At 35.3% G+C, this 10,255-nt stretch overlaps 1 long non-coding RNA gene across 1 annotated transcript in view; it reads right to left on the reverse strand.

The window, feature by feature from the left end:
* Positions 1-6,225, reverse strand: part of LOC149795160 (uncharacterized) — a 29,564-nt gene extending 23,339 nt beyond the window's left edge. The window contains exon 1 of the long non-coding RNA XR_016422269.1: positions 6,094-6,225. This is a non-coding gene — a long non-coding RNA (uncharacterized LOC149795160). The remainder of the gene's footprint in view (positions 1-6,093) is intronic.
* Positions 6,226-10,255: the final 4,030 nt, after the last annotated feature.

Consider the following 10,255-nt stretch of genomic DNA (forward strand, 5'->3'; position numbering starts at 1 on the left):
TAGTCCACTTGTGGGAGTACGCGCCCTGCATTTCACACAATATAAATCCATATTATTTATTATATTTCTACAACATGAATGTAATTGATTTCTCAGCGACACGAAAGCAAGAGCCGATCAAGCATCATCCAATGTTGCCAAATTATATTCGAATGATTATTATAGGACCGTCTTATTCTGGTAACACACAATTACTACTTAATTTAATAATGAGATGGATGAAATGGGATAAGTTGTATATTGATAGCTCCGTAAGCTGATTATCAACGATGTTACGATGTGCTTAAGGATTTTAACGAGCGCGCGAAAACGATAAAGACGAAAAAGTCATTGAATTTATCACTAACATCAATGATGCCCCCGCCGTAGATGACCTTGACAGTGATATTAACAATTTAGTTGTATACGACGACATAATGCTAGATAAACAGGAAAATCCTGCTAGAATATTTTCCCGAGGAAGGCATAAAAACGCCGATGTGATTTTATGTACTCAACGGTACTAACAAATACCTAAAGTGATCAGGGATAACTGTAATGTATTTGCGGTGTTTAACGGAGTTGATATGTATACGATAAGACATATTTATCACACTTGGTGCAGCGGCGATATGGAATTTAATCAGTTTAAAGAATTATTTAACAGTGTGAAGTCAGTCCGGTACGGGTTTATATCAATAAACTTACATGATCCGCGTGCGCGATATCGATTTGGTTTTGATAAAAAAAAATAATTGATAGCAGCAACCAGGGCGCTTTCTCGGCACCACAGTCACCACCTCGATCCTTTTTTGCGATTTTCAGGAAGGCTTATTTTTACAATTCGAGAGTGAGTCAATCAGAGTTTGTTCACCATATGTCTCTGGCATTATTTGTTATAATTTTATTTAACTATAGCAGCAGAGAGGGTGAAACGCCTCATATGTATCACGGTGCCGCCGAAACCCTTTTTTGCGATTTTCAGGAAGGCTTATTTTTACGATTCGAGAGTAAGTCAATTAGAGGCTGTTCACCCTCTCTGCTGCTGGTCCAGTGAAGAAAGAATGGCTAAGATGCTGAAAGTCTCTGCATATGTATCCGCTTTTATGTGTTGCTGGGGTAGTATAGTAGACAACACCCCTAGTTTGTAGAGATGAGCTAAAAGTATGTGGTTGTTTTCGATGGTACTCTTGCCCAAGATTCTTGAGTTTTTCACCATAATAAATAACAAACGGTGACGTACGGGGAATGTTTAACATGTGACAAGTAGGTAAAGATTCCACACAAAAAAACACCATTAAATCACATCCACCCAGAAAAATAATAAACCAGAACAAGAGTTTCATATATTAGCTTCCTGTGGGTGAGTGGTTTATACCGGGATTTTCCTGTGTTCTTCCTCCACCAGTTAGACTGACCCTTCATATAAAGCCCATCTTGCTCTGAGAAATGGCGTTAAACCCGAAAATGAAAGCAGCAAAACTAAATTTCAGTATCTTCTCTGAACAGGTAGTTTATTTGTCTGGTTTGACCTAAAGGCTAAAGCAGATGCCAGCAGTGCAGTGATAAACAATTTAGGAAGAGTGCTTGTTAAATATTTAACTGTATATTAAGGTAGCGAAGACCTTTCAAGCTACGCAATCGTTATATTATGCAAATATTTGTAGTTACCTAATTCAGTAAGAACATAGGTGATTGAACAAAGCATAATAAAAAATAAATGTGAAATTTGCTATCAGCGTTATGTAATGCACAAATGGCTGGAACAGAAGCTATTCGGTTCACATGGGGAAACAGTCCACATTGTGTGGGAATCAAAGAATATTGTTAAAGATTCATACACTAGCAGATACAATTCACTGTAGTACTGTTCCTCAGAATGTCATATTTCACACAACACTTGCAAAAGCCTATATAGTGATAAAATGTACGACACCGACCACGAACCGGATCATTTGTCTCTAGTACCATGTCATTGCTTCGGAATCAATAGCACAATCAGTACAAGTACAGAAACGAAACTGCATCACAGGGAGGGGGCAAGGAGAGAAAGAGAATCATCCACATAGAACCCAATACAAGTTTAACAAAAGTCATACTTGACATAATGAGCTTTAAAGATGTTTTAATTTAAGAAGTAATCGTGATAATATATTACATGCTAAAGTCCCTAACTTTCCTAATGTACAATAAGTTATGTACCTGTAAATCAACAGAAAAGATAATGTAGATGCTAAAATATTATATATATCTATATTGAGTCCGGTGCTCAGGCAAATATTCAAAATAATCAGTTAAAATCATTCAATTGTAGCCATACATTCATGGCCAAGGAAATGTATTCTTGAGGAACAACCTGTCAATTACAGCGTCTGCAATGTTATGCACTTGCACCAAGATACACTTGAAGTACAGTAAACGTATTCGAAAAACCTATTTATATATTCTACAAAACATATATATATATATATATATATATATATATATATATATATATATATATATATATATATATATATATTCGAGAAAACCTTTTAGTATATTAGACAAAATCTATATCTGCTGTAGTGGTTGATTGCAGTCAAACAATGTTTGCACTGAGTGTGATAAAGATTGGATATATAGACTTTACCATTACATTTGTATCATATGGGTAACGTTACTGTACAAGAAGAGTTACAACAGAAAGTGGTTACACCAAGATGAATAGGTTCATTCTAATAGATCTGAACATAAATTAGGTAATTGATCAGAGCTAATCTACCTAAAAACAAGTTGTTTTTTTTTGTTTTTTTTGATGGCTGTTGGAATTTAAATGACGTGAACAGAAGCAACCAACCTAAGTGAACCAGCTTTCTGAGGTACAAACATCTTTGAAATCTTCGAAACTACTTAAACATTTCAATAATCATCCAAGACAAACTACCTAAAAGCATGATCTCCCCCAAACACCTGTCAGGGAATCCACTTATTGTTTCTCCCATCCCTCAATTTTCTCATTCTTTATCTCCTTAAGATAGTTGTTTTGCATAAACTTTCTTTTGTTTTCCCATTCGTTTCCTATACTAGTGCAAGACGTGACTTAAAGGCATTTTTTGTGTGCCTATCCCTTTGTTTCTTTGTTGGTCTATTAGTCTCCTGCCTTACGAACTAACACAGTGAGAGAGAAGGGCGGTGACATTATGATAATTTAGTGTTAGATAATCTGTTTTTAAAACCTAATTTTCGATTTTAAAATAAACAACAAAGCTTTAAATAAAAAACATGTGTGTAGCTCGTTACCAAGAAATGTACCATACAGTATCGCCAAAGCTATTGCAACTTTGTAGCATTGGTATTGTGAACATTGTATTTAAATCCCACTGAAAGTGTGCATATACTGTTACAACAAAGCAGATTCTTGTAGATTACTTGGTGTTGATTCACTCAAGTGTTACACGAGGCCCACATTTCGTTTTCCCTCTCACTCCACATATTTCCCGGTATTTCGTCCCTTATGCACGCGAACGAGCGAGCGAGAGAGAGAGAGAGAGAGAGAGAGAGAGAGAGAGAGAGAGAGAAGAAAATGTATACCATTTTTAAGTCATTAAAAAATGGGGATTATTAATATTTTTCTCGTTATTCACTTTCGTCGCTAAGATCAATCGTTGGAAATTCATAACTGATTTAGAGAGTATAGAAGCGAATCACAATTTGATATACCAACTTTACATATATATATATATATATATATATATATATATATATATATATATATATATATATATATATATATATATATATGTTTTTTGTAATCATATCATTATATGTTTTTTATCTTATAGGTGTTATCTAATGTTGTAAAGCGCTTAGAGCTTCTAAAGATTAGGCGCTATACAATGTCCTCATTATTATTATTATTATTATTATTATTGTTATTATATTGAAGCTAAGTTTCCTCATTTTCTTATACCCCGATCACTAACTTTAATACCCGCGATACCATAGCATTCAAGTATATCTATCTATCTATCTATCTATCTATCTATCTATCTATCTATCTATATATATATATATATATATATATATATATATATATATATATATATATATATATATATATAAGTGTGTGTGTGTGTGTCTTTGAGAGAGAGAGAGAGAGAGAATAATAATAATAATGATGATGATGATGAAATAGAAACATGATCTTATCTCTTGCCCAGTAATACGGTAATCATACAAAATTATAACGTTGTTAAATGTCTTTATTTTTATTAAATCCAAGCTTTGGAAAAAATATTTTGCAAGACATGCATATACAAATGATACGTTCAATAATTATTATTGATTTATTTAAAGGTAAATAAAAATCAACTCTTTCTAAGTAAAGATCACATTAGCAAACAACAACAGAACTACGTCCACACATTTGCGTTGGCACGTGTCGGTCAGAAGTTACTACATTTGGGTGAACTGGAAAACTAATATACTATTTTTAACTTTGTGCTTGAAGAGAGGGATAATGGAATGGGGTAGGAAGAGGATGAAGTGGGGTGGGTGGGTCATCATTAGGCACATGCGATGTTATTATATACGGCGGTGAAAAATCGGGGATGTGAAAAATAAATGAGGAACGACAGTGCAAAACTGGTATGAATCCAGCCCAAGAACATTTGGACTCTACCAGTTCCGTTCTCAAGGTCGCAGAGCAGCATATGTATGTGCCGATTTCACAAAAGAAATGAAGACAAAACACAAAAACTAAATTACAGAATCTACCTGTTGTTTGGCTGTAGGTATTGAGAGAAACAATACAGTGAAGAAATTATAAGAACAAGGTTGTACTGTGTTAAGTACTGTGATGCATATTAAGAGCTTAAAGACACTATTGCAAGACTGTTCACTTTCTATCAAATTCTTATGCGAAATCCACATTCTCTCTAAATTTTAATAACAGCACTTCTTACAAAAGAATTGGAAATAATTCCTTTTTTTAACTACAGCAATGGAAGTTATAATTCTATGTTAAAAAAATGTATGCATCCGACTCAGACTTGAAATTTAATAAGTTTATATAGAAGCAAAAATAATTCCTGTCAATGTTTTACTTGTTTGTAAATTTCCAATTCCAAATTAGCTTTCCTCTAGAAGATGGTCTTTCTTTTTTTTTTCAATCCGTATATCATGTGTCTTCTTATATCCTTTTAGAATTTTATATTTAATTAATTTCAAAGTCTCTCATTACAGATAACAGACCAAGAAAATGCGCCCAATTATTTACAGATGAAAATTTAATTTTCAAAACATCTAAACTTATCTGCAAACCCTTTTCGTTTACTATATCTTTTATATGTACGTTTAAACCATTTTGGGGGCGAAAGAATAAATCATTGCATATTAATTTTGGGGTTGTGCCATAACAGTTTGCAAGAAAAACAACATCACTCAGCAATATGTGTTTCCATCTTAATGTGCTTATTAGAAAGCAAGCAAAAAGAGTAGTGATCGTTTTCATTAAGAAATACGACATCCCCGTGTGTTGGGGCATGACTGGAGTGTCCCAATAGATGGTGCTGATTGTATTATTCCTACTTGCACTATGCTAACATTTTACTCAGAATTTTCTTTGAGAGACATTGTAACTTCCGGGACGTGTTTTGTTTTTAAAATTTAATTTCCTTTATCTGTATGGTAATTGCCATATTTCATAAAAACGCAAAGAGTAAATATAAATTTGGAATAATTCAGTGTTGAATGTTGACGTGTGTAATTCTGAAAATATGAAAAAGCATTAACATGAAATTGAAAGATTTGAAAGTGCAGTATTTCAATACTACGTATGCAAATATATTGTAAGAAATATTGTCAGAGGTAAAGCTGCAAATAAAAATGTACATCCTAGGAACATAGAGCATGCAAACACAAGGTACTGCGAATTAGAATATTTGAAGAATGAAGTATATTAATCAAAAAGTATATGCATACAAGTATAGGTATGATTTGCCTTCATGAATGTTACCTCATATAAAGCCTTTGAACTTAGGTCATGGACTACAGCTAAATGGTTAAAAAAATATACAATGGGAATGTGATTATGGGTATTGGAAAAAAGAAATGTCGTAACTGTTTACTCACGGTATGCAGCGGCTTGTTTGATTACCTCTTGTTGAGCACTTTGCAGGTATCAGCAGCTAGAATGCGGAAAAAACTGTATTTATACCGACAGTGACGTTAGCAAATACGCGCATGAAGAACACTCCATAGGATCGTGTACGTTGCCGAAACAGAGTAGCGAGCAAAGAGTAGGTAGTGTATGGGCATCTTCAGGAGACTTCGTCTGTTAAATTAATTTAAGGTTTCAGTCACGTCTCAGTCATATTATACACTCCTATTTCCGTTCAACTGCCTCGGAAATAAGTAACCTACCTGTATTGATGTGCTATTAAACATAAAACGGAACCGAACCGATTTTTGGGGATACCAAGAGAAAAAGTAGCCTCTGAAAGTAACATAACAAAACTCTTATGTGAAATATTTAGAATGAAACATTACACAAGTTGTCACGGTATAAGTATGGAACAATAGCCAGATTGCAACATGTATATGCTAGACCCTGATGCTAATTATTCGCTTCATAAATGTTGCGAGTGTCAGCCTTGCAAACAATGAGTGTCAAAGCGACGTGTAAACAGCTGGCCGGCCGGTTTATGTTACGATAGTGTAAGCCGACATCAAAAGGACGGGTGGGAAGGCAGTTGTTTATAACATGGCCATAGGAACTTGTTACTGGCGCCTTATTTGGGTGCGTGCGATTCACAGGTAAGTGGCATGAATTGCCGGTGCTGGGCGCAAAGAACATCAAGTGGGGGTCGTAAATCCAACCATGACCGACTGCCGGGGAGGGGGCAATGTCTGCTAATTATGTAGACCATGGGTGAATCTACATCCACTCGGAATTGAGCAAGGCGTGGCCACCATTGGAATCGCAAGTTTAAATCTAGTATCTTGAAACTAAACGTCAGTAGTCGCTAAACCATCTTGCGGGAATTACATAAGGAAGTTATAAGCTACTCCGACGTCATTCGAAATTGGCGGGAAACATTGTTATTCTGGGAATTACAAAGGAGCTTCGGACAGGAAGCTTTTAGGGACCGGAGGAGCTGTAGGAGACAGAGAAGGGAAATACCGTACAGTTGGTACAGTTGGTCCCAAGTCTATGGGAGACAAGAAAAGGAGAGAACGGAAGTGGAGGAAATGAAAGAGTGAAAGACGTGGTTGTTGGACTGAAGGGGTACTGGGTGCCTGTCAAGAAATACTACAGATGAGAAAAACACAGGACAGGAGTAAAATCTATCATTCTAAGTCAGATGATGAAATAGGCCGTCTCTTGGTGGAGTGAAAGACGAGTGATAGGGTTTTGAATATTGAATTTCATTTGAGGAATGACTATTTGTTATTGGATGGCATTAAATTTGTTGTTTATTTGAATTTCACCTTTTGTGTTTTCAGTAATTTAACTGTCGGCATCGCTGACTGGGAGCTCGGTGCTTGCATCTCTATCACTACTTCAATTTCTAACAAAAACGAGAAGGGTGGGTCTTCTATAATAATTAAAGATAATACTGGGAGCACCCCACCCCAACCTAAGGTAGTCTACGAGACCTTTACACAAGTATTCATTTCAAATCAAGTTATTACTGATTTAATGTAACGATGTTCTCGATGGTATGAACTGTGTTGCGTTTTAACATGCCTGACGACCAGGGCTAATAAGGTATGAACCCCTAATTTACATAGAAACTAAATTTAGGACTTTTGTTTTTATACAGCAAGGATCATGTAAGCGATTCATCACAACTCACATTTGCATGTATCACCCTTCCGATTTCATAAAAAATTAACTTTTACTGTCAAGAAAATAGATACATTGGCCGTAAAAGCTAGCTAAGTAGAACTGTTTACCAATATCCAGCAAAGATTACATATATATTTCATAGTAACATCGATTAGTTAGCATAATTGTCTTTCTTCGAAACGTTAGACAAAAAGAATAACAACAATAATAATAAATTACAAAGAATATCGTGAGCACATAGCGCATAGAATTTGTACTTCCTTGAATGAACGTTTGAAACGCACATGTAAAATATATTTGGACGGAGACCTACAAAATAAAATTTGATTGTCAAAATTTACTCATGACATCGTTTTGTGACCATCATCATGGTCATCATCATCATCGTCGTCGTCATCCTTCCAAAGAAGATGAATTTCATAAATAATCAGAACAATGATCATTGGAATATCTTACAACAAGTGTAATTAAGTACTATAGTATATACAAATATATTTTTTTATTTATCTCAAACTGAGGGACGGGGCGTAGGGGAGTTAATTTGGTACGATTTAACGTATTACAGTCATGGTATGTTCTAAGGAGACAAGAGGAATACGCAGTTCATACAATATGAAAATACTCTATTTAATATATGCCTATACAAGTTTTCTTTTTGCAGTTCTCTCTCTCTCTCTCTCTCTCTCTCTCTCTCTCACACACACACACATATCGTAGCTATAGTTTAATCTGGTACTTTTGATCCATTACTATAAATATTTCATATTTATATTTTCTCATAAATTGTTCACGGTGAGTACAAGGCACCAAACTATGGCATCATAATTTTTGCCTGGTGTAATAATACAATAAAGAAAATATTAATTACTAAATTATTCTATGCTCATAGGTAATTGGAGTAAAGTGCCTCAAATCCTTTGGTCTTTCCTCAATTAATGTTATTTATCAGACAATTAAAATTTATCGAATTATTTGAAACTAACCAGAGCACGAAACCCAGCTGAGATAAGTAGCTACAGCTTCAGTGTATTACGTGAACCATATAACGCCCAACAAAGTACTTGCTCTTAGAAATATTAGTGATTTAAAGTTGTCATGAAAATGAAGTGTTTCTGAGATAGCGGCGTCAGATTAGAACAAGATTGTGTTCGTAATTTTACCACCACGATTTCTGGTTAAGCTTGGATCGGGCAGAATTTGTATTCGCACTGCACGGTTTAGAGTTCGGCGGTTCTTTTATAAAATGAAAATCACTTGTGCGATGTTTAGAAACTTACAATTTTAAAACTGTCAAGAAATCGTCCTCTTGTCCTGGTTCAAAACGTATTTCGTGAGTAAAGCATTATAAGGGCAACAAAATGCTAATATAAAAATGCCAGGAGCCAAGAGGTCGTCCTACAGAAAAGGTATGCGATTTGATTCTGAGTCGTATGTACACGTGCCTTTCAGACCTGTCTTGAAAATGGCACGTGATGCATAAGGCTGTAGAATACAAATATTTGTTACGTGCTGTTGAGTAAATGTATGCAAAATGTGTGAGACGAGGATTAAGAACGAATTAAATTTACGGTACTTTACTCTTTTGTTATCTTTATTTTTACTGATCAACAGAAGACTGTTATAATAAGTCCTTTTTGCAGAGATATGGCAAGAAGAACCAACGATAATGTGAAAATGAGATCGATTAGTTGATTTAAATAATTTTAAATGGAACAAACAGTATTTAGGAAATCATTACAAAATAGTGTTGCATTAGCATCTTAGAGTGTATAATTAAATCATAGAGTGACTTATCCATGTGCGTCATCCAAAAGGTACTGACGGGGACCCATTCACATGTCTAAGCACTGGAATATGCATGCCTGAATATTTGCACACACGATACACAGAGCCATGAAAATTAAATTTCCTCGCAAACAGATTTATCACATCAACATGTCGAGCTCCTTATTAATCTTTCTTGTAGTAATGTCTTCCATAATAAAAACAAAACTTTCGCAACTGCGCAGACACTATCCATTGTCCATGAAGCATGAACTGTTGGGCACGAAACAATGATTACAGCAGCCAATATGGATGGTGATGTTTGGTGGAACCTGTGGGCACCCACCCATATTCCCTCTCCCCTGCTCTAAAAATGAGCGCGAAACAACCGGAATGTTTCCAGGATTAAATTTTCTTTGCAGTTAAATGGTTAAAAGCATGTCCTGAAAACGCATAGAATGCAGGACTCCTGTTCCACAGACCCCATTTCTTTCTTGTTTACGCACCCCCACCCCACCAATGATATTCCTGGATCCGCCCCTGAATTATCCAAAAGTAATATCTTCCGAACTAATGCCCGAACATGAACTTCATTTATCTCCTGAACCAACTGATAACAACCATGCTGTAAATCGTTTTTCGCGTTGCATTTATTTTGCTTTCTTCGCTTCTGATACG

The sequence above is a fragment of the Sinohyriopsis cumingii genome, chromosome 7 (genome assembly GCF_028554795.1).
Source record: "Sinohyriopsis cumingii isolate HCF-2022 chromosome 7, ASM2855479v2, whole genome shotgun sequence".
NCBI classification, from domain to species: domain Eukaryota; kingdom Metazoa; phylum Mollusca; class Bivalvia; order Unionida; family Unionidae; genus Sinohyriopsis; species Sinohyriopsis cumingii.